Here is a 27472-nt window from a genome sequence, read left to right on the forward strand (position 1 = left end):
GATTGGGACAACAAGCATGACGACAGACAGCACGTGTCCGCCACACGGGTTATAAAGCCAACGCTGTTGTCCTGGGAGCGGCATCCTGGCAGCAGCGGCCGCGGTAGTTGCACGTAGGGCCTAAAGAAATCGTCTTGCACTTTGCACATACGCACCCTGGCTATCTGTATTCCATCGTCCACATCGTGGCAATCACTGGACAAAGGCGCTGCCTTCAAGCACTGTCATCGGATCGGGACAACGAGCATGAGGACAGACAGCACGTGACCGCCACACGGGATATAAAGCCAACGCAGTTCTCCTGGGAGCGGCATTCTGGCAGCAGCGGCAGCGGTAGTTGCACGTCGTGCCTGAAGAAATCGTCTTGAACTTTACACATACGCACCCTGGCTATCTGTATTCCATCGTCCACAGCGTGGCAATCACTGGACAAAGACGCTGCCTTCAAGCACTGTCATCGGATTGGGACAACGAGCATGACGACATATTTATGTGGTTGCCTAAATGCCTAAATGACTTGATTTGTATTGGACCGGACACTAGCCATGTAGGCTATCGGTCCAAATATTTTGTACAATTTTTTTGTGAATTATGAAATAAAGATTCCTTTGATTGACAGACAGCAGGTGACCGCCACAAGGGTTATAAAGCCAACGCTGTTCTCCTGGGAGCGGCATTCTGGCAGAAGCGGCAGCGGTAGTTGCACGTCGGGCCTAAAGAAATCGTCTTGCACTTTACAGATACGCACCCTGGCTATCTGTACTCCATCGTCCACAGCATGACAATCACTGGACAAAGACGCTGCCTTCAAGCACTGTCATCGGATTGGGACAACAAGAGACGACAGACAGCCCGTGACCGCCACACGGGTTATAACCCCAACGCTGTTGTCCTGGGAGCGGCATTCTGGCAGCAGCGGCAGCGGTAGTTGCACGTCGGTCTAAAGAAATCGTCTTGCACTTTACAGATACGCACCCTGGCTATCTGGAATCTATCGTCCACAGCGTGGCAATCACTGGACAAAGACGCTGCCTTCAAGCACTGTCATCGGATTGGGACAGCGAGCATGACGACAGACAGCACATGACCGCCACACGGGTCATAAAGCCAACGCTGTTCTCCCGGGAGCGGCATTCTGGCAGCAGCGGCAGCGGTAGTTGCACGTCGGTCCTAAAGAAATCGTCTTGCCCTTTACAGATACGCGCCCTGGCTATCTGGAATCTATCGTCCACACCGTGGCAATCACTGGACAAAGACGCTGCTTTCAAGCACTGTCATCGGATTGGGACAACGAGCATGACGACAGACAGCACGTGACCGCCACACGGGTTATAAAGCCAACGCTGTTCTCCTGGGAGCGGCATTCGGGCAGCAGCTGCAGCGGTAGTTGCACGTCGGGCCTAAAGAATTCGTCTTGCACTTTACAGATACGCACCCTGGCTATCTGGAATCCATCGTTAACAGCGTGGCAATTACTGGACAAACGCGCTGCCTTCAAGCACTCTCATCGGATTGGGACAACGAGTATGACGACAGACAGCACGTGACCGCCACACGCTATATAAAGCCAACGCTGTTCTCCTGGCAGCGGCATTCTGGCAGCAGCGGCAGCGGTAGTTGCACGTCGGGCCTAAAGAAATCGTCTTGCACTTTACAGATACGCACCCTGGCTATCTGGAATCCATCGTCCACAGCGTGGCAATCACTGGACAAAGACGCTGCCTTCAAGCACTGTCTTCGGATTCGGACAACGAGCATGACGACAGACAGCACGTGACCGCTACACGGGTTATAAATCCAAAGCTGTTCTCCTGGGAGTGGCATTCTGGCAGCAGCGGCAGCGGTAGTTGCACGTCGGGCCTAAGGAAATCGTTTTGCACTTTACAGATACGCACCCTGGCTATCTGGGATCCATCGTCCACAGCGTGGCAATCACTGGACAAAGACGCGGCCTTCAAGCACTGTCATCGGATTGGGACAACAAGCATGACGACAGACAGCACGTGTCCGCCACACGGGTTATAAAGCCAACGCTGTTGTCCTGGGAGCGGCATTCTGGCAGCAGCGGCCGCGGTAGTTGCACGTCGGGCCTAAAGAAATCGTCTTGCACTTTGCACATACGCACCCTGGCTATCTGTATTCCATCGTCCACAGCGTGGCAATCACTGGACAAAGGCGCTGCCTTCAAGCACTGCCATCGGATCGGGACAACGAGCATGAGGACAGACAGCACGTGACCGCCACACGGGATATAAAGCCAACGCAGTTCTCCTGGGAGCGGCATTCTGGCAGCAGCGGCAGCGGTAGTTGCACGTCGGGTCTAAAGAAATCGTCTTGCACTTTACAGATACGCACCCTGGCTATCTGGAATCTATCGTCCACAGCGTGGCAATCACTGGACAAAGACGCTGCCTTCAAGCACTGTCATCGGAGTGGGACAGCGAGCATGACGACAGACAGCACATGACCGCCACACGGGTCATAAAGCCAACGCTGTTCTCCTGGGAGCGGCATTCTGGCAGCAGCGGCAGCGGTACTTGCACGTCGGTCCAAAAGAAATCGTCTTGCCCTTTACAGATACGCGCCCTATCTATCTGTATTCCATCGTCCAGAGCGTGGCAATTACTGGACAAAGACGCTGCCTTCAAGCACTGTCATCGGATCGGGACAACGAGCATGACGACAGACAGCACGTGACCGCCACACGGGTTATATAGCCAACGCTGTTCTCCTTGGAGCGGCATTCGGGCAGCAGCGGCAGCGGTAGTTGCACGTCGGGCCTAAAAAAGTCGTCTTGCACTTTACAGATACGCACCCTGGCTATCTGGAATCCATCGTTAACAGCGTGGCAATCACTGGACAAACACGCTGTCTTCAAGCACTGTCATCGGATTGGGACAACGAGCATGACGACAGACAGCACGTGACCGCCACACGGGTTATAAAGCCAACGTTGTTCTCCAGGGAGCGGCATTCTGGCAGCAGCGGCAGTGGTAGTTGCACGTCGGGCCTAAAGAAATCGCCTTGCACTTTAGAGATACGCACCCTGGCTATCTGGAATCCATCGTCCACAGCGTGGCAATCACTGGACAAAGACGCTGCCTTCAAGCACTGTCATCGGATCGGGACAACGAGCATGACGACAGACAGCACGTGACCGCAACACGGGATATAAAGCCAAAGCTGTTCTCCTGGGAGCGGCATTCTGGCAGCAGCGGCAGCGGTAGTTGCACGTCGTGCCTAAAGAAATCGTCTTGAACTTTACACATACGCACCCTGGCTATCTGTATTCCATCGTCCACAGCGTGGCAATCACTGGACAAAGACGCTGCCTTCAAGCACTGTCAACGGATTTGGACAACGAGCATGACGACAGACAGCACGTGACCGCCACACGGGTTAGAAGGCCAACCCTGTTCTCCTGGGAGCGGCATTCTGGCAGCAGCGGCAGCGGTAGTTGCACGTCGTGCCTAAAGAAATCGTCTTGCACTTTATACATACGCACCCTGGCTATCTGTATTCCATCGTCCACAGCGTGGCAATCACTGGACAAAGACGCTGCCTTCAAGCACTGTCATCGGATTGGGACAACGAGCATGACGACAGACAGCACGTGACCGCCACACGGGATATAAAGCCAAAGCTGTTCTCCTGGGAGCGGCATTCTGGCAGCAGCGGCAGCGGTAGTTGCACGTCGTGCCTAAAGAAATCGTCTTGAACTTTACACATACGCACCCTGGCTATCTGTATTCCATCGTCCACAGCGTGGATATCACTGGACAAAGACGCTGCCTTCAAGCACTGTCATCGGATTGGGACAACGAGCATGACGACAGACAGCACGTGACCGCCACACGGGATATAAAGCCAAAGCTGTTCTCCTGGGAGCGGCATTCTGGCAGCAGCGGCAGCGGTAGTTGCACGTCGTGCCTAAAGAAATCGTCTTGCACTTTACAGATACGCGCCCTGGCTATCTGGAATCTATCGTCCACACCGTGGCAATCACTGGACAAAGACGCTGCCTTCAAGCACTGTCATCGGATTGGGACAACGAGCATGACGACAGACAGCACGTGACCGTGACACGGGTTATAAAGCCAACGTTGTTCTCCAGGGAGCGGCATTCTTGCAGCAGCGGAAGTGGTAGTTGCACGTCGGGAATAAAGAAATCGTCTTGCACTTTAGAGATACGCTCCCCGGCTATCTGGAATCCATCGTCCACAGCGTGGCAATCACTGGACAAAGACGCTGCCTTCAAGCACTGTCGTCAGATTGGGACAACAAGCATGACGACAGACAGCACGTGACCGCCACACGGGTTATAAAGCCAACGCTGTTTTCCTGGGAGCGGCATTCTGGCAGCAGCGGCAGCGGTAGTAGCACGTCGGGACTAAAGAAATCGGCTTGCACTTTACACATACGCACCCTGGATATCTGTATTCCATCGTCCACAGCGTGGCAATCACTGGACAAAGACGCTGCCTTCAAGCACTGTCATCGGATTGGGACAACGAGCATGACGACAGACAGCACGTGACCGCCACACGGGATATAAAGCCAAAGCTGTTCTCCTGGGAGCGGCATTCTGGCAGCAGTGGCAGCGGCAGTTGCACGTCGTGCCGAAAGAAATCGTCTTGAACTTTACACATACGCACACTGGCTATCTCTACTCCATCGTCGACAGCATGGCAATCACTGGACAAAGACGCTGCCTTCAAGCACTGTCATCGGATTGGGACAACAAGAGACGACAGACAGCACGTGACCGCCACACGGGTTATAACCCCAACGCTGTTGTCCTGGGAGCGGCATTCTGGCAGCAGCGGCAGCGGTAGTTGCACGTCGGGCTTAAAGAAATCGTCTCTCACTTTACAGATACGCACCCTGGCTATCTGGAATCCATCGTCCACAGCGTGGCAATCACTGGACAAAGACGCTGCCTTCAAGCACTGTCATCGGATTCGGACAACGAGCATGACGACAGACAGCACGTGACCGCTACACGGGTTATAAAGCCAAAGCTGTTCTCCTGGGAGCGGCATTCTGGCAGCAGCGGCAGCGGTAGTTGCACGTCGGGCCTAAGGAAATAGTCTTGCACTTTACAGATACGCACACTGGCTATCTGGAATCCGTCGTCCACAGCGTGGCAATCACTGGACAAAGACGCTGCCTTCAAGCACTGTCATCGGATTGGGACAAAGAACATGACGACAGACAGCACGTGACCGCCACACGGGTTATAAAGCCAACGCTGTTCTCCTGGGAGCGGCATTCTGGCAGCAGCGGCAGCGGTACTTGCACGTCGGGCCTAAAGAAATCGTCTTGCACTTTACACATACGCACCCTGGCTATCTGTATTCCATCGCCCACAGCGTGGCAGTCACTGGACAAAGACGCTGCCTTCAAGCACTGTCATCGGATTGGGACAACAAGCATGACGACAGACAGCACGTGACCGCCACACGCTATATAAAGCCAACGCTGTTCTCCTGGCAGCGGCATTCTGGCAGCAGCGGCAGCGGTAGTTGCACGTCGGGTATAAAGAAATCGTCTTGCACTTTACAGATACGCACCCTGGCTATCTGGAATCCATCGTCCACAGCGTGGCAATCACTGGACAAAGACGCTGCCTTCAAGCACTGTCACCGGATTCGGACAACTAGCATGACGCCAGACAGCACGTGACCGCTACACGGGTTATAAAGCCAAAGCTGTTCTCCTGGGAGTGGCATTCTGGCAGCAGCGGCAGCGGTAGTTGCACGTCGGGCCTAAGGAAATCGTTTTGCACTTTACAGATACGCACCCTGGCTATCTGGGATCCATCGTCCACAGCGTGGCAATCACTGGACAAAGACGCGTCCTTCAAGCACTGTCATCGGATTGGGACAACAAGCATGACGACAGACAGCACGTGTCCGCCACACGGGTTATAAAGCCAACGCTGTTGTCCTGGGAGCGGCATTCTGGCAGCAGCGGCCGCGGTAGTTGCACGTCGGGCCTAAAGAAATCGTCTTGCACTTTGCACATACGCACCCTGGCTATCTGTATTCCATCGTCCACAGCGTGGCAATCACTGGACAAAGGCGCTGCCTTCAAGCACTGTCATCGGATCGGGACAACGAGCATGAGGACAGACAGCACGTGACCGCCACACGGGATATAAAGCCAACGCAGTTCTCCTGGGAGCGGCATTCTGGCAGCAGCGGCAGCGGTAGTTGCACGTCGTGCCTGAAGAAATCGTCTTGAACTTCACACATACACACCCTGGCTATCTGTATTCCATCGTCCACAGCGTGGCAATCACTGGACAAAGACGCTGCCTTCAAGCACTGTCATCGGATTGGGACAACGAGCATGACGACAGACAGCAGGTGACCGCCACAAGGGTTATAAAGCCAACGCTGTTCTCCTGGGAGCGGCATTCTGGCAGAAGCGGCAGCGGTAGTTGCACGTCGGGCCTAAAGAAATCGTCTTGCACTTTACAGATACGCACCCTGGCTATCTGTACTCCATCGTCCACAGCATGGCAATCACTGGACAAAGACGCTGCCTTCAAGCACTGTCATCGGATTGGGACAACAAGAGACGACAGACAGCACGTGACCGCCACACGGGTTATAACCCCAACGCTGTTGTCCTGGGAGCGGCATTCTGGCAGCAGCGGCAGCGGTAGTTGCACGTCGGGTCTAAAGAAATCGTCTTGCACTTTACAGATACGCACCCTGGCTATCTGGAATCTATCGTCCACAGCGTGGCAATCACTGGACAAAGACGCTGCCTTCAAGCACTGTCATCGGATTGGGACAGCGAGCATGACGACAGACAGCACATGACCGCCACACGGGTCATAAAGCCAACGCTGTTCTCCTGGGAGCGGTATTCTGGCAGCAGCGGCAGCGGTAGTTGCACGTCGGTCCAAAAGAAATCGTCTTGCCCTTTACAGATACGCGCCCTGACTATCTGGAATCTATCGTCCACACCGTGGCAATCACTGGACAAAGACGCTGCTTTCAAGCACTGTCATCGGATTGGGACAACGAGCATGACGACAGACAGCACGTGACCGCCACACGGGTTATAAAGCCAACGCTGTTCTCCTGGGAGCGGCATTCGGGCAGCAGCGGCAGTGGTAGTTGCACGTAGGGCCTAAAGAAGTCGTCTTGCACTTTACAGTTACGCACCCTGGCTATCTGGAATCCATCGTTAACAGCGTGGCAATCACTGGACTATCACGCTGCCTTCAAGCACTGTCATCGGATTGGGACAACGAGCATGACGACAGACAGCACGTGACCGCCACACGCTATATAAAGCCAACGCTGTTCTCCTGGCAGCGGCATTCTGGCAGCAGCGGCAGCGGTAGTTGCACGTCGGGCCTAAAGAAATCGTCTTGCACTTTACAGATACGCACCCTGGCTATCTGGAATCCATCGTCCACAGCGTGGCAATCACTGGACAAAGACGCTGCCTTCAAGCACTGTCATCGGATTCGGACAACGAGCATGACGATAGACAGCACGTGACCGCTACACGTGTTATAAAGCCAAAGCTGTTCTCCTGGGAGCGGCATTCTGGCAGCAGCGGCAGCGGTAGTTGCACGTCGGGCCTAAGGAAATCGTCTTGCACTTTACAGATACGCACACTGGCTATCTGGAATCCATCGTCCACAGCGTGGCAATCACTGGACAAAGACGCTGCCTTCAAGCACTGTCATCGGATTGGGACAAAGAGCATGACGCCAGACAGCACGTGACCGCCACACGGGTTATAAAGCCAACGCTGTTCTCCTGGGAGCGGCATTCTGGCAGCAGCGGCAGCGGTACTTGCACGTCGGGCCTAAAGAAATCGTTTTGCACTTTACACATACGCACCCTGGCTATCTGTATTCCATTGTCCAGAGCGTGGCAATTACTGGACAAAGGCGCTGCCTTCAAGCACTGTCATCGGATAGGGAAAACGAGCATGACGACAGACAGCACGTGACCGCCACACGGGTTATATAGCCAACGCTGTTCTCCTTGGAGCGGCATTCGGGCAGCAGCGGCAGCGGTAGTTGCACGTCGGGCCTAAAAAAGTCGTTTTGCACTTTACAGATACGCACCCTGGCTATCTGGAATCCATCGTTAACAGCGTGGCAATCACTGGACAAACACGCTGCCTTCAAGCACTGTCATCGGATTGGGACAACGAGCATGACGACAGACAGCACGTGACCGCCACACGGGTTATAAAGCCAACGTTGTTCTCCAGGGAGCGGCATTCTGGCAGCAGCGGCAGTGGTAGTTGCACGTCGGGCCTAAAGAAATCGCCTTGCACTTTAGAGATACGCACCCTGGCTATCTGGAATCCATCGTCCACAGCGTGGCAATCACTGGACAAAGACGCTGCCTTCAAGCACTGTCATCGGATTGGGACAACGAGCATGACGACAGACAGCACGTGACCGCCACACGGGATATAGAGCCAAAGCTGTTCTCCTGGGAGCTGCATTCTGGCAGCAGCGGCAGCGGTAGTTGCACGTCGTGCCTAAAGAAATCGTCTTGAACTTTACACATACGCACCCTGGCTATCTGTATTCCATCGTCCACAGCGTGGCAATCACTGGACAAAGACGCTGCCTTCAAGCACTGTCAACGGATTTGTACAACGAGCATGACGACAGACAGCACGTGACCGCCACACGGGTTATAAAGCCAACGCTGTTCTCCTGGGAGCGGCATTCTGGCAGCAGCGGCAGCGGTAGTTGCACGTCGTGCCTAAAGAAATCGTCTTGCACTTTACACATACGCACCCTGGCTATCTGTATTCCTTCGTCCACAGCGTGGCAATCACTGGACAAAGACGCTGCCTTCAAGCACTGTCATCGGATTGGGACAACGAGCATGACGACAGACAGCACGTGACCGCCACACGGGATATAAAGCCAAAGCTGTTCTCTTGGGAGCGGCATTCTGGCAGCAGTGGCAGCGGCAGTTGCACGTCGTGCCGAAAGAAATCGTCTTGAACTTTACACATACGCACCCTGGCTATCTCTACTCCATCGTCGACAGCATGGCAATCACTGGACAAAGACGCTGCCTTCAAGCACTGTCATCGGATTGGGACAACGAGTATGACGACAGACAGCACGTGACCGCCACACGGGTTATAAAGCCAACGCTGTTCTCCTGGGAGCGGCATTCTGGCAGCAGCGGCAGCGGTAGTTGCACGTCGGGCCTAAAGAAATCGTCTTGCACTTTACAGATACGCACCCTGGCTATCAGGAATCCATCGTACACAGCGTGGCAATCACTGGACAAAGATGCTGCCTTCAACCACTGTCATAAGATTGGGACAACGAGCATGACGAAGGACAGCACGTGACCACTACACGGGTTATAGAGCCAAAGCTGTTCTCCTGGCAGCGGCATTCTGGCAGCAGCGGCAGCGGTAGTTGCACGTCGGGCCTAAAGAAATCGTCTCTCACTTTACAGATACGCACCCTTGCTATCTAGAATCCATCGTCCACAGCGTGGCAATCACTGGACAAAGACGCTGCCTTCAAGCACTGTCATCGGATTCGGACAACGAGCATGACGACAGACAGCACGTGACCGCTACACGGGTTATAAAGCCAAAGCTGTTCTCCTGGGAGCGGCATTCTGGCAGCAGCGGCAGCGGTAGTTGCACGTCGGGCCTAAAGAAATCGTTTTGCACTTTACACATACGCACCCTGGCTATCTGTATTCCATCGCCCACAGCGTGGCAGTCACTGGACAAAGACGCTGCCTTCAAGCACTGTCATCGGATTGGGACAACAAGCATGACGACAGACAGCACGTGACCGCCACACGGGTTATAAAGCCAACGCTGTTGTCCTGGGAGCGGCATTCTGGCAGCAGCGGCCGTGGTAGTTGCACGTCGGGCCTAAAGAAATCGTCTTGCACTTTACACATACGCACCCTGGCTATCTGTATTCCATCGTCCACAGCGTGGCAATCACTGGACAAAGACGCTGCCTTCAAGCACTGTCATTAGATCGGGACAACGAGCATGACGACAGACAGCACGTGACCGCCACACGGGTTATAATGCCAACGCTGTTCTCCTGGGAGCGGCATTCGGGCAGCAGCGGCAGCGGTAGTTGCACGTCGGGCCTAAAGAAATCGCCTTGCACTTTAGAGATACGCACCCTGGCTATCTGGAATCCATCGTCCACAGCGTGGCAATAACTGGACAAAGACGCTGCCTTCAAGCACTGTCATCGGATTGGGACAACAAGAGACGACAGACAGCACGTGACCGCCACACGGGTTATAACCCGAACGCTGTTGTCCTGAGAGCGGCATTCTGGCAGCAGCGGCAGCGGTAGTTGCACGTCGGGCCTAAGGAAATTGTTTTGCACTTTACAGATACGCACCCTGGCTATCTGGGATCCATCGTCCACAGCGTGGCAATCACTGGACAAAGACGCGGCCTTCAAGCACTGTCATCGGATTGGGACAACAAGCATGACGACAGACAGCACGTGTCCGCCACACGGGTTTTAAAGCCAACGCTGTTGTCCTGGGAGCGGCATTCTGGCAGCAGCGGCCGCGGTAGTTGCACGTCGGGCCTAAAGAAATCGTCTTGCACTTTGCACATACGCACCCTGGCTATCTGTATTCCATCGTCCACAGCGTGGCAATCACTGGACAAAGGCGCTGCCTTCAAGCACTGTCATCGGATCGGGACAACAAGCATGAGGACAGACAGCACGTGACCGCCACACGGGATATAAAGCCAACGCAGTTCTCCTGGGAGCGGCATTCTGGCAGCAGCGGCAGCGGTAGTTGCACGCCGTGCCTGAAGAAATCGTCTTGAACTTTACACATACACACCCTGGCTATCTGTATTCCATCGTCCACAGCGTGGCAATCACTGGACAAAGACGCTGCCTTCAAGCACTGTCATCGGATTGGGACAACGAGCATGACGACAGACAGCAGGTGACCGCCACAAGGGTTATAAAACCAACGCTGTTCTCCTGGGAGCGGCAGTCTGGCAGAAGCGGCAGCGGTAGTTGCACGTCGGGCCTAAAGAAATCGTCTTGCACTTTACAGATACGCACCCTGGCTATCTGTACTCCATCGTCCACAGCATGGCAATCACTGGACAAAGACGCTGCCTTCAAGCACTGTCATCGGATTGGGACAACAAGAGACGACAGACAGCACGTGACCGCCACACGGGTTATAACCCCAACGCTGTTGTCCTGGGAGCGGCATTCTGGCAGCAGCGGCAGCGGTAGTTGCACGTCGGGTCTAAAGAAATCGTCTTGCACTTTACAGATACGCACCCTGGCTATCTGGAATCTATCGTCCACAGCGTGGCAATCACTGAACAAAGACGCTGCCTTCAAGCACTGTTATCAGATTGGGACAGCGAGCATGACGACAGACAGCACATGACCGCCACACGGGTCATAAAGCCAACGCTGTTCTCCTGGGAGCGGCATTCTGGCAGCAGCGGCAGCGGTAGTTGCACGTCGGTCCAAAAGAAATCGTCTTGCCCTTTACAGATACGCGCCCTGGCTATCTGGAATCTATCGTCCACACCGTGGCAATCACTGGACAAAGACGCTGCCTTCAAGCACTGTCATCGGATTGGGACAACGAGCATGACGACAGACAGCACGTGACCGCCACACGGGTTATAAAGCCAACGCTGTTCTCCTGGGAGCGGCATTCTGGCAGCAGCGGCAGCGGTAGTTGCACGTCGTGCCTGAAGAAATCGTCTTGAACTTTACACATACGCACCCTGGCTATCTGTATTCCATCGTCCACAGCGTGGCAATCACTGGACAAAGACGCTGCCTTCAAGCACTGTCATCGGATTGGGACAACGAGCATGACGACAGACAGCACGTGACCGCCACACGGGTTATGAAGCCAACGCTGTTCTCCTGGGAGCGGCATTCTGGCAGCAGCGGCAGCGGTAGTTGCACGTCGGGCCTAAAGAAATCGTCTTGCACTTTACAGATACGCACCCTGGCTATTTGGGATCCATCGTCCACAGCGTGGCGATCACTGGACAAAGACGCGGCCTTCAAGCACTGTCATCGGAATGGGACAACGAGCATGGCGACAGACAGCACGTGACCGCCACACGGGTTGTAAAGCCAACGCTGTTCTCCTGGGAGCGGCATTCTGGCAGCAGCGGCAGCGGTAGTTGCACGTCGGGCCTAAAGATATCGTCTTGCACTTTACACATTCGCACCCTGGCTATCTGTATTCCATCGTCCACAGCGTGGTAATCACTGGACAAAGACACTGCCTTCAAGCAGTGTCATCAGATTCGGACAACGAGCATGACGACAGACAGCACGTGACCGCCACACGGGCTATAATGCCAACGCTGTTCGCCTGGGAGCGGCATTCTGGCAGCAGCGGCAGCGGTAGTTGCACGTCGGGTCTAAAGAAATCGTCTTGCACTTTACAGATACGCACCCTGGCTATCTGGAATCTATCGTCCACAGCGTGGCAATCACTGGACAAAGACGCTGCCTTCAAGCACTGTCATCGGATTGGGACAACGAGCATGACAACAGACAGCCCATGACCGCCACACGGGTCATAAAGCCAACGCTGTTCTCCTGTGAGCGGCATTCTGGCAGCAGCGGCAGCGGTAGTTGCACGTCGGTCCTAAAGAAATCGTCTTGCCCTTTACAGATACGCGCCCTGGCTATCTGGAATCTATCGTCCACACCGTGGCAATCACTGGACAAAGACGCTGCCTTCAAGCACTGTCATCGGTTTGGGACAACGAGCATGACGACAGACAGCACGTGACCGCCACACGGGTTATAACCCCAACGCTGTTGTCCTGGGAGCGGCATTCTGGCAGCAGCGGCAGCGGTAGTTGCACGTCGGGCCTAAAGAAATCGTCTTGCACTTTACACATACGCACCCTGGCTATCTGTATTCCATCGTCCACAGCGTGGCAATCACTGGACAAAGACGCTGCCTTCAAGCACTGTCATCGGATTGGGACAACCAGCATGACGACAGACAGCACGTGACCGCCGCACGGGTTATGAAGCCAGCGCTGTTCTCCTGGGAGCGGCATTCTGGCAGCAGCGGCAGCGGTAGTTGCACGTCGGGCCTAAAGAAATCGTCTTGCACTTTACAGATACGCACCCTGGCTATCTGGGATCCATCGTCCACAGCGTGGCAATCACTGGACAAAGACGCGGCCTTCAAGCACTGTCATCGGATTGGGACAACAAGCATGACGACAGACAGCACGTGTCCGCCACACGGGTTATAAAGCCAACGCTGTTGTCCTGGGAGCGGCATTCTGGCAGCAGCGGCCGCGGTAGTTGCACGTAGGGCCTAAAGAAATCGTCTTGCACTTTGCACATACGCACCCTGGCTATCTGTATTCCATCGTCCACATCGTGGCAATCACTGGACAAAGGCGCTGCCTTCAAGCACTGTCATCGGATCGGGACAACGAGCATGAGGACAGACAGCACGTGACCGCCACACGGGATATAAAGCCAACGCAGTTCTCCTGGGAGCGGCATTCTGGCAGCAGCGGCAGCGGTAGTTGCACGTCGTGCCTGAAGAAATCGTCTTGAACTTTACACATACGCACCCTGGCTATCTGTATTCCATCGTCCACAGCGTGGCAATCACTGGACAAAGACGCTGCCTTCAAGCACTGTCATCGGATTGGGACAACGAGCATGACGACATATTTATGTGGTTGCCTAAATGCCTAAATGACTTGATTTGTATTGGACCGGACACTAGCCATGTAGGCTATCGGTCCAAATATTTTGTACAATTTTTTTGTGAATTATGAAATAAAGATTCCTTTGATTGACAGACAGCAGGTGACCGCCACAAGGGTTATAAAGCCAACGCTGTTCTCCTGGGAGCGGCATTCTGGCAGAAGCGGCAGCGGTAGTTGCACGTCGGGCCTAAAGAAATCGTCTTGCACTTTACAGATACGCACCCTGGCTATCTGTACTCCATCGTCCACAGCATGACAATCACTGGACAAAGACGCTGCCTTCAAGCACTGTCATCGGATTGGGACAACAAGAGACGACAGACAGCCCGTGACCGCCACACGGGTTATAACCCCAACGCTGTTGTCCTGGGAGCGGCATTCTGGCAGCAGCGGCAGCGGTAGTTGCACGTCGGTCCTAAAGAAATCGTCTTGCCCTTTACAGATACGCGCCCTGGCTATCTGGAATCTATCGTCCACACCGTGGCAATCACTGGACAAAGACGTTGCCTTCAAGCACTGTCATCGGATTCGGACAACGAGCATGACGACAGACAGCACGTGACCGCTACACGTGTTATAAAGCCAAAGCTGTTCTCCTGGGAGCGGCATTCTGGCAGCAGCGGCAGCGGTAGTTGCACGTCGGGCCTAAGGAAATCGTCTTGCACTTTACAGATACGCACACTGGCTATCTGGAATCCATCGTCCACAGCGTGGCAATCACTGGACAAAGACGCTGCCTTCAAGCACTGTCATCGGATTGGGACAAAGAGCCTGACGCCAGACAGCACGTGACCGCCACACGGGTTATAAAGCCAACGCTGTTCTCCTGGGAGCGGCATTCTGGCAGCAGCGGCAGCGTTACTTGCACGTCGGGCCTAAAGAAATCGTCTTGCACTTTACACATACGCACCCTGGCTATCTGTATTCCATCGCCCACAGCGTGGCAATCACTGGACAAAGAGGCTGCCTTCAAGCACTGTCATCGGATTGGGACAACGAGCATGACGACAGACAGCACGTGACCGCCACACGGGTTATGAAGCCAACGCTGTTCTCCTGGGAGCGGCATTCTGGCAGCAGCGGCCGTGGTAGTTGCACGTCGGGCCTAAAGAAATCGTCTTGCACTTTACACATACGCACCCTGGCTATCTGTATTCCATCGTCCAGAGCGTGGCAATTACTGGACAAAGACGCTGCCTTCAAGCACTGTCATCGGATCGGGACAACGAGCATGACGACAGACAGCACGTGACCGCCACACGGGTTATATAGCCAACGCTGTTCTCCTTGGAGCGGCATTCGGGCAGCAGCGGCAGCGGTAGTTGCACGTCGGGCCTAAAAAAGTCGTCTTGCACTTTACAGATACGCACCCTGGCTATCTGGAATCCATCGTTAACAGCGTGGCAATCACTGGACAAACACGCTGTCTTCAAGCACTGTCATCGGATTGGGACAACGAGCATGACGACAGACAGCACGTGACCGCCACACGGGTTATAAAGCCAACGTTGTTCTCCAGGGAGCGGCATTCTGGCAGCAGCGGCAGTGGTAGTTGCACGTCGGGCCTAAAAAAAACGCCTTGCACTTTAGAGATACGCACCCTGGCTATCTGGAATCCATCGTCCACAGCGTGGCAATCACTGGACAAAGACGCTGCCTTCAAGCACTGTCATCGGATCGGGACAACGAGCATGACGACAGACAGCACGTGACCGCCACACGGGATATAAAGCCAAAGCTGTTCTCCTGGGAGCGGCATTCTGGCAGCAGCGGCAGCGGTAGTTGCACGTCGTGCCTAAAGAAATCGTCTTGAACTTTACACATACGCACCCTGGCTATCTGTATTCCATCGTCCACAGCGTGGCAATCACTGGACAAAGACGCTGCCTTCAAGCACTGTCAACGGATTTGGACAACGAGCATGACGACAGACAGCACGTGACCGCCACACGGGTTATAAGGCCAACCCTGTTCTCCTGGGAGCGGCATTCTGGCAGCAGCGGCAGCGGTAGTTGCACGTCGTGCCTAAAGAAATCGTCTTGCACTTTATACATACGCACCCTGGCTATCTGTATTCCATCGTCCACAGCGTGGCAATCACTGGACAAAGACGCTGCCTTCAAGCACTGTCATCGGATTGGGACAACGAGCATGACGACAGACAGCACGTGACCGCCACACGGGATATAAAGCCAAAGCTGTTCTCCTGGGAGCGGCATTCTGGCAGCAGCGGCAGCGGTAGTTGCACGTCGTGCCTAAAGAAATCGTCTTGAACTTTACACATACGCACCCTGGCTATCTGTATTCCATCGTCCACAGCGTGGATATCACTGGACAAAGACGCTGCCTTCAAGCACTGTCATCGGATTGGGACAACGAGCATGACGACAGACAGCACGTGACCGCCACACGGGATATAAAGCCAAAGCTGTTCTCCTGGGAGCGGCATTCTGGCAGCAGCGGCAGCGGTAGTTGCACGTCGTGCCTAAAGAAATCGTCTTGCACTTTACAGATACGCGCCCTGGCTATCTGGAATCTATCGTCCACACCGTGGCAATCACTGGACAAAGACGCTGCCTTCAAGCACTGTCATCGGATTGGGACAACGAGCATGACGACAGACAGCACGTGACCGTGACACGGGTTATAAAGCCAACGTTGTTCTCCAGGGAGCGGCATTCTTGCAGCAGCGGAAGTGGTAGTTGCACGTCGGGAATAAAGAAATCGTCTTGCACTTTAGAGATACGCACCCCGGCTATCTGGAATCCATCGTCCACAGCGTGGCAATCACTGGACAAAGACGCTGCCTTCAAGCACTGTCGTCAGATTGGGACAACAAGCATGACGACAGACAGCACGTGACCGCCACACGGGTTATAAATCCAACGCTGTTTTCCTGGGAGCGGCATTCTGGCAGCAGCGGCAGCGGTAGTAGCACGTCGGGACTAAAGAAATCGGCTTGCACTTTACACATACGCACCCTGGATATCTGTATTCCATCGTCCACAGCGTGGCAATCACTGGACAAAGACGCTGCCTTCAAGCACTGTCATCGGATTGGGACAACGAGCATGACGACAGACAGCACGTGACCGCCACACGGGATATAAAGCCAAAGCTGTTCTCCTGGGAGCGGCATTCTGGCAGCAGTGGCAGCGGCAGTTGCACGTCGTGCCGAAAGAAATCGTCTTGAACTTTACACATACGCACACTGGCTATCTCTACTCCATCGTCGACAGCATGGCAATCACTGGACAAAGACGCTGCCTTCAAGCACTGTCATAAGATTGGGACAACGAGCATGACGACAGACAGCACGTGACCACTACACGGGTTATAGAGCTAAAGCTGTTCTCCTGGCAGCGGCATTCTGGCAGCAGCGGCAGCGGTAGTTGCACGTCGGGCTTAAAGAAATCGTCTCTCACTTTACAGATACGCACCCTGGCTATCTGGAATCCATCGTCCACAGCGTGGCAATCACTGGACAAAGACGCTGCCTTCAAGCACTGTCATCGGATTCGGACAACGAGCATGACGACAGACAGCACGTGACCGCTACACGGGTTATAAAGCCAAAGCTGTTCTCCTGGGAGCGGCATTCTGGCAGCAGCGGCAGCGGTAGTTGCACGTCGGGCCTAAGGAAATCGTCTTGCACTTTACAGATACGCACACTGGCTATCTGGAATCCATCGTCCACAGCGTGGCAATCACTGGACAAAGACGCTGCCTTCAAGCACTGTCATCGGATTGGGACAAAGAGCATGACGCCAGACAGCACGTGACCGCCACACGGGTTATAAAGCCAACGCTGTTCTCCTGGGAGCGGCATTCTGGCAGCAGCGGCAGCGGTACTTGCACGTCGGGCCTAAAGAAATCGTCTTGCACTTTACACATACGCACCCTGGCTATCTGTATTCCATCGCCCACAGCGTGGCAATCACTGGACAAAGACGCTGCCTTCAAGCACTGTCATCGGATTGGGACAACGAGCATGACGACAGACAGCACGTGACCGCCACGCGGGTTATGAAGCCAACGCTGTTCTCCTGGGAGCGGCATTCTGGCAGCAGCGGCAGCGGTAGTTGCACGTCGGGCCTAAAGATATCGTCTTGCACTTTACAGATACGCACCCTGACTATCTGGGATCCATCGTCCACAGCGTGGCAATCACTGGACAAAGACGCGGCCTTCAAGCACTGTCAGCGGATTGGGACAACAAGCATGACGACAGACAGCACGTGACCGCCACACGGGTTATAAAGCCAACGTTGTTCTCCAGGGAGCGGCATTCTGGCAGCAGCGGCAGTGGTAGTTGCACGTCGGGCCTAAAGAAATCGTCTTGCACTTTACAGATACGCACCCTGGCTATCTGTACTCCATCGTCCACAGCATGGCAATCACTGGACAAAGACGCTGCCTTCAAGCACTGTCATCGGATTGGGACAACAAGAGACGACAGACAGCACGTGACCGCCACACGGGTTATAACCCCAACGCTGTTGTCCTGGGAGCGGCATTCTGGCAGCAGCGGCAGCGGTAGTTGCACGTCGGGTCTAAAGAAATCGTCTTGCACTTTACAGATACGCACCCTGGCTATCTGGAATCTATCGTCCACAGCGTGGCAATCACTGGACAAAGACGCTGCCTTCAAGCACTGTCATCGGATTGGGACAGCGAGCATGACGACAGACAGCACATGACCGCCACACGGGTCATAAAGCCAACGCTGTTCTCCTGGGAGCGGCATTCTGGCAGCAGCGGCAGCGGTAGTTGCACGTCGGTCCAAAAGAAATCGTCTTGCACTTTACAGATACGCACCCTGGCTATCTGGAATCCATCGTTAACAGCGTGGCAATCACTGGACTATCACGCTGCCTTCAAGCACTGTCATCGGATTGGGACAACGAGCATGACGACAGACAGCACGTGACCGCCACACGCTATATAAAGCCAACGCTGTTCTCCTGGCAGCGGCATTCTGGCAGCAGCGGCAGCGGTAGTTGCACGTCGGGCCTAAAGAAATCGTCTTGCACTTTACAGATACGCACCCTGGCTATCTGGAATCCATCGTCCACAGCGTGGCAATCACTGGACAAAGACGCTGCCTTCAAGCACTGTCATCGGATTCGGACAACGAGCATGACGATAGACAGCACGTGACCGCTACACGTGTTATAAAGCCAAAGCTGTTCTCCTGGGAGCGGCATTCTGGCAGCAGCGGCAGCGGTAGTTGCACGTCGGGCCTAAGGAAATCGTCTTGCACTTTACAGATACGCACACTGGCTATCTGGAATCCATCGTCCACAGCGTGGCAATCACTGGACAAAGACGCTGCCTTCAAGCACTGTCATCGGATTGGGACAAAGAGCATGACGCCAGGCAGCACGTGACCGCCACACGGGTTATAAAGCCAACGCTGTTCTCCTGGGAGCGGCATTCTGGCAGCAGCGGCAGCGGTACTTGCACGTCGGGCCTAAAGAAATCGTCTTGCACTTTACACATACGCACCCTGGCTATCTGTATTCCATCGCCCACAGCGTGGCAATCACTGGACAAAGACGCTGCCTTCAAGCACTGTCATCGGATTGGGACAACGAGCATGACGACAGACAGCACGTGACCGCCACGCGGGTTATGAAGCCAACGCTGTTCTCCTGGGAGCGGCATTCTGGCAGCAGCGGCAGCGGTAGTTGCACGTCGGGCCTAAAGATATCGTCTTGCACTTTACAGATACGCACCCTGACTATCTGGGATCCATCGTCCACAGCGTGGCAATCACTGGACAAAGACGCGGCCTTCAAGCACTGTCATCGGATTGGGACAACAAGCATGACGACAGACAGCACGTGACCGCCACACGGGTTATAAAGCCAACGCTGTTGTCCTGGGAGCGGCATTCTGGCAGCAGCGGCCGTGGTAGTTGCACGTCGGGCCTAAAGAAATCGTCTTGCACTTTACACATACGCACCCTGGCTATCTGTATTCCATTGTCCAGAGCGTGGCAATTACTGGACAAAGGCGCTGCCTTCAAGCACTGTCATCGGATAGGGAAAACGAGCATGACGACAGACAGCACGTGACCGCCACACGGGTTATATAGCCAACGCTGTGTTGTATCCCGTACCGTTGGGGAACTGCCCGGTCCGACTGCCCGGAGCAGCCGGAGCACCACCACTCAAGCACCCGCCACGTACAACTTCGACCAACCCCCTTTTATTCCAGTTCAATGATGAATATATATACAGATGTGCGAGTCAGCTGACCAGATAGGGCGCATGCCTAGCGCCACCTAGTCTATACAAACATAACTACAGAATACAATACCACACGCTGTTCTCCTTGGAGCGGCATTCGGGCAGCAGCGGCAGCGGTAGTTGCACGTCGGGCCTAAAAAAGTCGTCTTGCACTTTACAGATACGCACCCTGGCCATCTGGAATCCATCGTTAACAGCGTGGCAATCACTGGACAAACACGCTGCCTTCAAGCACTGTCATCGGATTGGGACAACGAGCATGACGACAGACAGCACGTGACCGCCACACGGGTTATAAAGCCAACGTTGTTCTCCAGGGAGCGGCATTCTGGCAGCAGCGGCAGTGGTAGTTGCACGTCGGGCCTAAAGAAATCGCCTTGCACTTTAGAGATACGCACCCTGGCTATCTGGAATCCATCGTCCACAGCGTGGCAATCACTGGACAAAGACGCTGCCTTCAAGCACTGTCATCGGATTGGGACAACGAGCATGACGACAGACAGCACGTGACCGCCACACGGGATATAGAGCCAAAGCTGTTCTCCTGGGAGCTGCATTCTGGCAGCAGCGGCAGCGGTAGTTGCACGTCGTGCCTAAAGAAATCGTCTTGAACTTTACACATACGCACCCTGGCTATCTGTATTCCATCGTCCACAGCGTGGCAATCACTGGACAAAGACGCTGCCTTCAAGCACTGTCAACGGATTTGTACAACGAGCATGACGACAGACAGCACGTGACCGCCACACGGGTTATAAAGCCAACGCTGTTCTCCTGGGAGCGGCATTCTGGCAGCAGCGGCAGCGGTAGTTGCACGTCGTGCCTAAAGAAATCGTTTTGCACTTTACACATACGCACCCTGGCTATCTGTATTCCTTCGTCCACAGCGTGGCAATCACTGGACAAAGACGCTGCCTTCAAGCACTGTCATCGGAGTGGGACAACGAGCATGACGACAGACAGCACGTGACCGCCACACGGGATATAAAGCCAAAGCTGTTCTCTTGGGAGCGGCATTCTGGCAGCAGTGGCAGCGGCAGTTGCACGTCGTGCCGAAAGAAATCGTCTTGAACTTTACAGATACGCACCCTGGCTATCAGGAATCCATCGTACACAGCGTGGCAATCACTGGACAAAGATGCTGCCTTCAACCACTGTCATAAGATTGGGACAACGAGCATGACGACAGACAGCACGTGACCACTACACGGGTTATAGAGCCAAAGCTGTTCTCCTGGCAGCGGCATTCTGGCAGCAGCGGCAGCGGTAGTTGCACGTCGGGCCTAAAGAAATCGTCTCTCACTTTACAGATACGCACCCTTGCTATCTAGAATCCATCGTCCACAGCGTGGCAATCACTGGACAAAGACGCTGCCTTCAAGCACTGTCATCGGATTCGGACAACGAGCATGACGACAGACAGCACGTGACCGCTACACGGGTTATAAAGCCAAAGCTGTTCTCCTGGGAGCGGCATTCTGGCAGCAGCGGCAGCGGTAGTTGCACGTCGGGCCTAAAGAAATCGTTTTGCACTTTACACATACGCACCCTGGCTATCTGTATTCCATCGCCCACAGCGTGGCAGTCACTGGACAAAGACGCTGCCTTCAAGCACTGTCATCGGATTGGGACAACAAGCATGACGACAGACAGCACGTGACCGCCACACGGGTTATAAAGCCAACGCTGTTGTCCTGGGAGCGGCATTCTGGCAGCAGCGGCCGTGGTAGTTGCACGTCGGGCCTAAAGAAATCGTCTTGCACTTTACACATACGCACCCTGGCTATCTGTATTCCATCGTCCACAGCGTGGCAATCACTGGACAAAGACGCTGCCTTCAAGCACTGTCATTAGATCGGGACAACGAGCATGACGACAGACAGCACGTGACCGCCACACGGGTTATAATGCCAACGCTGTTCTCCTGGGAGCGGCATTCGGGCAGCAGCGGCAGCGGTAGTTGCACGTCGGGCCTAAAGAAATCGCCTTGCACTTTAGAGATACGCACCCTGGCTATCTGGAATCCATCGTCCACAGCGTGGCAATAACTGGACAAAGACGCTGCCTTCAAGCACTGTCATCGGATTGGGACAACAAGAGACGACAGACAGCACGTGACCGCCACACGGGTTATAACCCGAACGCTGTTGTCCTGAGAGCGGCATTCTGGCAGCAGCGGCAGCGGTAGTTGCACGTCGGGCCTAAGGAAATCGTTTTGCACTTTTCAGATACGCACCCTGGCTATCTGGGATCCATCGTCCACAGCGTGGCAATCACTGGACAAAGACGCGGCCTTCAAGCACTGTCATCGGATTGGGACAACAAGCATGACGACAAACAGCACGTGTCCGCCACACGGGTTTTAAAGCCAACGCTGTTGTCCTGGGAGCGGCATTCTGGCAGCAGCGGCCGCGGTAGTTGCACGTCGGGCCTAAAGAAATCGTCTTGCACTTTGCACATACGCACCCTGGCTATCTGTATTCCATCGTCCACAGCGTGGCAATCACTGGACAAAGGCGCTGCCTTCAAGCACTGTCATCGGATCGGGACAACGAGCATGAGGACAGACAGCACGTGACCGCCACACGGGATATAAAGCCAACGCAGTTCTCCTGGGAGCGGCATTCTGGCAGCAGCGGCAGCGGTAGTTGCACGCCGTGCCTGAAGAAATCGTCTTGAACTTTACACATACACACCCTGGCTATCTGTATTCCATCGTCCACAGCGTGGCAATCACTGGACAAAGACGCTGCCTTCAAGCACTGTCATCGGATTGGGACAACGAGCATGACGACAGACAGCAGGTGACCGCCACAAGGGTTATAAAACCAACGCTGTTCTCCTGGGAGCGGCAGTCTGGCAGAAGCGGCAGCGGTAGTTGCACGTCGGGCCTAAATAAATCGTCTTGCACTTTACAGATACGCACCCTGGCTATCTGTACTCCATCGTCCACAGCATGGCAATCACTGGACAAAGACGCTGCCTTCAAGCACTGTCATCGGATTGGGACAACAAGAGACGACAGACAGCACGTGACCGCCACACGGGTTATAACCCCAACGCTGTTGTCCTGGGAGCGGCATTCTGGCAGCAGCGGCAGCGGTAGTTGCACGTCGGGTCTAAAGAAATCGTCTTGCACTTTACAGATACGCACCCTGGCTATCTGGAATCTATCGTCCACAGCGTGGCAATCACTGAACAAAGACGCTGCCTTCAAGCACTGTTATCAGATTGGGATAGCGAGCATGACGACAGACAGCACATGACCGCCACACGGGTCATAAAGCCAACGCTGTTCTCCTGGGAGCGGCATTCTGGCAGCAGCGGCAGCGGTAGTTGCACGTCGGTCCAAAAGAAATCGTCTTGCCCTTTACAGATACGCGCCCTGGCTATCTGGAATCTATCGTCCACACCGTGGCAATCACTGGACAAAGACGCTGCCTTCAAGCACTGTCATCGGATTGGGACAACGAGCATGACGACAGACAGCACGTGACCGCCACACGGGTTATAAAGCCAACGCTGTTCTCCTGGGAGCGGCATTCTGGCAGCAGCGGCAGCGGTAGTTGCACGTCGGGCCTAAAGAAATCGTCTTGCACTTTACAGATACGCACCCTGGCTATCAGGAATCCATCGTACACAGCGTCGCAATCACTGGACAAAGATGCTGCCTTCAACCACTGTCAAAAGATTGGGACAACGAGCATGACGACAGACAGCACGTGACCACTATACGGGTTATAAAGCCAAAGCTGTTCTCCTGGCAGCGGCATTCTGGCAGCAGCGGCAGCGGTAGTTGCACGTCGGGCCTAAAGAAATCGTTTTGCACTTTACACATACGCACCCTGGCTATCTGTATTCCATCGCCCACAGCGTGGCAATCACTGGACAAAGACGCTGCCTTCAAGCACTGTCATTAGATCGGGACAACGAGCATGACGACAGACAGCACGTGACCGCCACACGGGTTATAATGCCAACGCTGTTCTCCTGGCAGCGGCATTCTGGCAGCAGCGGCAGCGGTAGTTGCACGTCGGGCCTAAAGAAATCGTTTTGCACTTTAGAGATACGCACCCTGGCTATCTGGAATCCATCGTCCACAGCGTGGCAATAACTGGACAAAGACGCTGCCTTCAAGCACTGTCATCGGATTGGGACAACAAGAGACGACAGACAGCACGTGACCGCCACACGGGTTATAACCCGAACGCTGTTGTCCTGAGAGCGGCATTCTGGCAGCAGCGGCAGCGGTAGTTGCACGTCGGGCCTAAGGAAATCGTTTTGCACTTTACAGATACGCACCCTGGCTATCTGGGATCCATCGTCCACAGCGTGGCAATCACTGGACAAAGACGCGGCCTTCAAGCACTGTCATCGGATTGGGACAACAAGCATGACGACAGACAGCACGTGTCCGCCACACGGGTTATAAAGCCAACGCTGTTGTCCTGGGAGCGGCATTCTGGCAGCAGCGGCCGCGGTAGTTGCACGTCGGGCCTAAAGAAATCGTCTTGCACTTTGCACATACGCACCCTGGCTATCTGTATTCCATCGTCCACAGCGTGGCAATCACTGGACAAAGGCGCTGCCTTCAAGCACTGTCATCGGATCGGGACAACGAGCATGAGGACAGACAGCACGTGACCGCCACACGGGATATAAAGCCAACGCAGTTCTCCTGGGAGCGGCATTCTGGCAGCAGCGGCAGCGGTAGTTGCACGCCGTGCCTGAAGAAATCGTCTTGAACTTTACACATACACACCCTGGCTATCTGTATTCCATCGTCCACAGCGTGGCAATCACTGGACAAAGACGCTGCCTTCAAGCACTGTCATCGGATTGGGACAACGAGCATGACGACAGACAGCAGGTGACCGCCACAAGGGTTATAAAACCAACGCTGTTCTCCTGGGAGCGGCAGTCTGGCAGAAGCGGCAGCGGTAGTTGCACGTCGGGCCTAAAGAAATCGTCTTGCACTTTACAGATACGCACCCTGGCTATCTGTACTCCATCGTCCACAGCATGGCAATCACTGGACAAAGACGCTGCCTTCAAGCACTGTCATCAGATTGGGACAACAAGAGACGACAGACAGCACGTGACCGCCACACGGGTTATAACCCCAACGCTGTTGTCCTGGGAGCGGCATTCTGGCAGCAGCGGCAGCGGTAGTTGCACGTCGGGTCTAAAGAAATCGTCTTGCACTTTACAGATACGCACCCTGGCTATCTGGAATCTATCGTCCACAGCGTGGCAATCACTGGACAAAGACGCTGCCTTCAAGCACTGTCAACGGATTTGTACAACGAGCATGACGACAGACAGCACGTGACCGCCACACGGGTTATAAAGCCAACGCTGTTCTCCTGGGAGCGGCATTCTGGCAGCAGCGGCAGCGGTAGTTGCACGTCGTGCCTAAAGAAATCGTCTTGCACTTTACACATACGCACCCTGGCTATCTGTATTCCTTCGTCCACAGCGTGGCAATCACTGGACAAAGACGCTGCCTTCAAGCACTGTCATCGGATTGGGACAACGAGCATGACGACAGACAGCACGTGACCGCCACACGGGATATAAAGCCAAAGCTGTTCTCTTGGGAGCGGCATTCTGGCAGCAGTGGCAGCGGCAGTTGCACGTCGTGCCGAAAGAAATCGTCTTGAACTTTACACATACGCACCCTGGCTATCTCTACTCCATCGTCGACAGCATGGCAATCACTGGACAAAGACGCTGCCTTCAAGCACTGTCATCGGATTGGGACAACGAGTATGACGACAGACAGCACGTGACCGCCACACGGGTTATAAAGCCAACGCTGTTCTCCTGGGAGCGGCATTCTGGCAGCAGCGGCAGCGGTAGTTGCACGTCGGGCCTAAAGAAATCGTCTTGCACTTTACAGATACGCACCCTGGCTATCAGGAATCCATCGTACACAGCGTGGCAATCACTGGACAAAGATGCTGCCTTCAACCACTGTCATAAGATTGGGACAACGAGCATGACGACAGACAGCACGTGACCACTACACGGGTTATAGAGCCAAAGCTGTTCTCCTGGGAGCGGCATTCTGGCAGAAGCGGCAGCGGTAGTTGCACGTCGGGTCTAAAGAAATCGTCTTGCACTTTAGAGATACGCACCCTGGCTATCTGTACTCCATCGTCCACAGCATGGCAATCACTGGACAAAGACGCTGCCTTCAAGCACTGTCATCAGATTGGGACAACAAGAGACGACAGACAGCACGTGACCGCCACACGGGTTATAACCCCAACGCTGTTGTCCTGGGAGCGGCATTCTGGCAGCAGCGGCAGCGGTAGTTGCACGTCGGGTCTAAAGAAATCGTCTTGCACTTTACAGATACGCACCCTGGCTATCTGGAATCTATCGTCCACAGCGTGGCAATCACTGGACAAAGACGCTGCCTTCAAGCACTGTCAACGGATTTGTACAACGAGCATGACGACAGACAGCACGTGACCGCCACACGGGTTATAAAGCCAACGCTGTTCTCCTGGGAGCGGCATTCTGGCAGCAGCGGCAGCGGTAGTTGCACGTCGTGCCTAAAGAAATCGTCTTGCACTTTACACATACGCACCCTGGCTATCTGTATTCCTTCGTCCACAGCGTGGCAATCACTGGACAAAGACGCTGCCTTCAAGCACTGTCATCGGATTGGGACAACGAGCATGACGACAGACAGCACGTGACCGCCACACGGGATATAAAGCCAAAGCTGTTCTCTTGGGAGCGGCATTCTGGCAGCAGTGGCAGCGGCAGTTGCACGTCGTGCCGAAAGAAATCGTCTTGAACTTTACACATACGCACCCTGGCTATCTCTACTCCATCGTCGACAGCATGGCAATCACTGGACAAAGACGCTGCCTTCAAGCACTGTCATCGGATTGGGACAACGAGTATGACGACAGACAGCACGTGACCGCCACACGGGTTATAAAGCCAACGCTGTTCTCCTGGGAGCGGCATTCTGGCAGCAGCGGCAGCGGTAGTTGCACGTCGGGCCTAAAGAAATCGTCTTGCACTTTACAGATACGCACCCTGGCTATCAGGAATCCATCGTACACAGCGTGGCAATCACTGGACAAAGATGCTGCCTTCAACCACTGTCATAAGATTGGGACAACGAGCATGACGACAGACAGCACGTGACCACTACACGGGTTATAGAGCCAAAGCTGTTCTCCTGGGAGCGGCATTCTGGCAGAAGCGGCAGCGGTAGTTGCACGTCGGGTCTAAAGAAATCGTCTTGCACTTTACACATACGCACCCTGGCTATCTGTATTCCATCGCCCACAGCGTGGCAATCACTGGACAAAGACGCTGCCTTCAAGCACTGTCATCTTATTGGGACAACGAGCATGACGACAGACAGCACGTGACCGCCACGCGGGTTATGAAGCCAACGCTGTTCTCCTGGGAGCGGCATTCTGGCAGCAGCG

Source organism: Amblyomma americanum, chromosome 3 (genome assembly GCF_052857255.1).
Source record: "Amblyomma americanum isolate KBUSLIRL-KWMA chromosome 3, ASM5285725v1, whole genome shotgun sequence".
NCBI classification, from domain to species: Eukaryota; Metazoa; Arthropoda; class Arachnida; order Ixodida; family Ixodidae; genus Amblyomma; species Amblyomma americanum.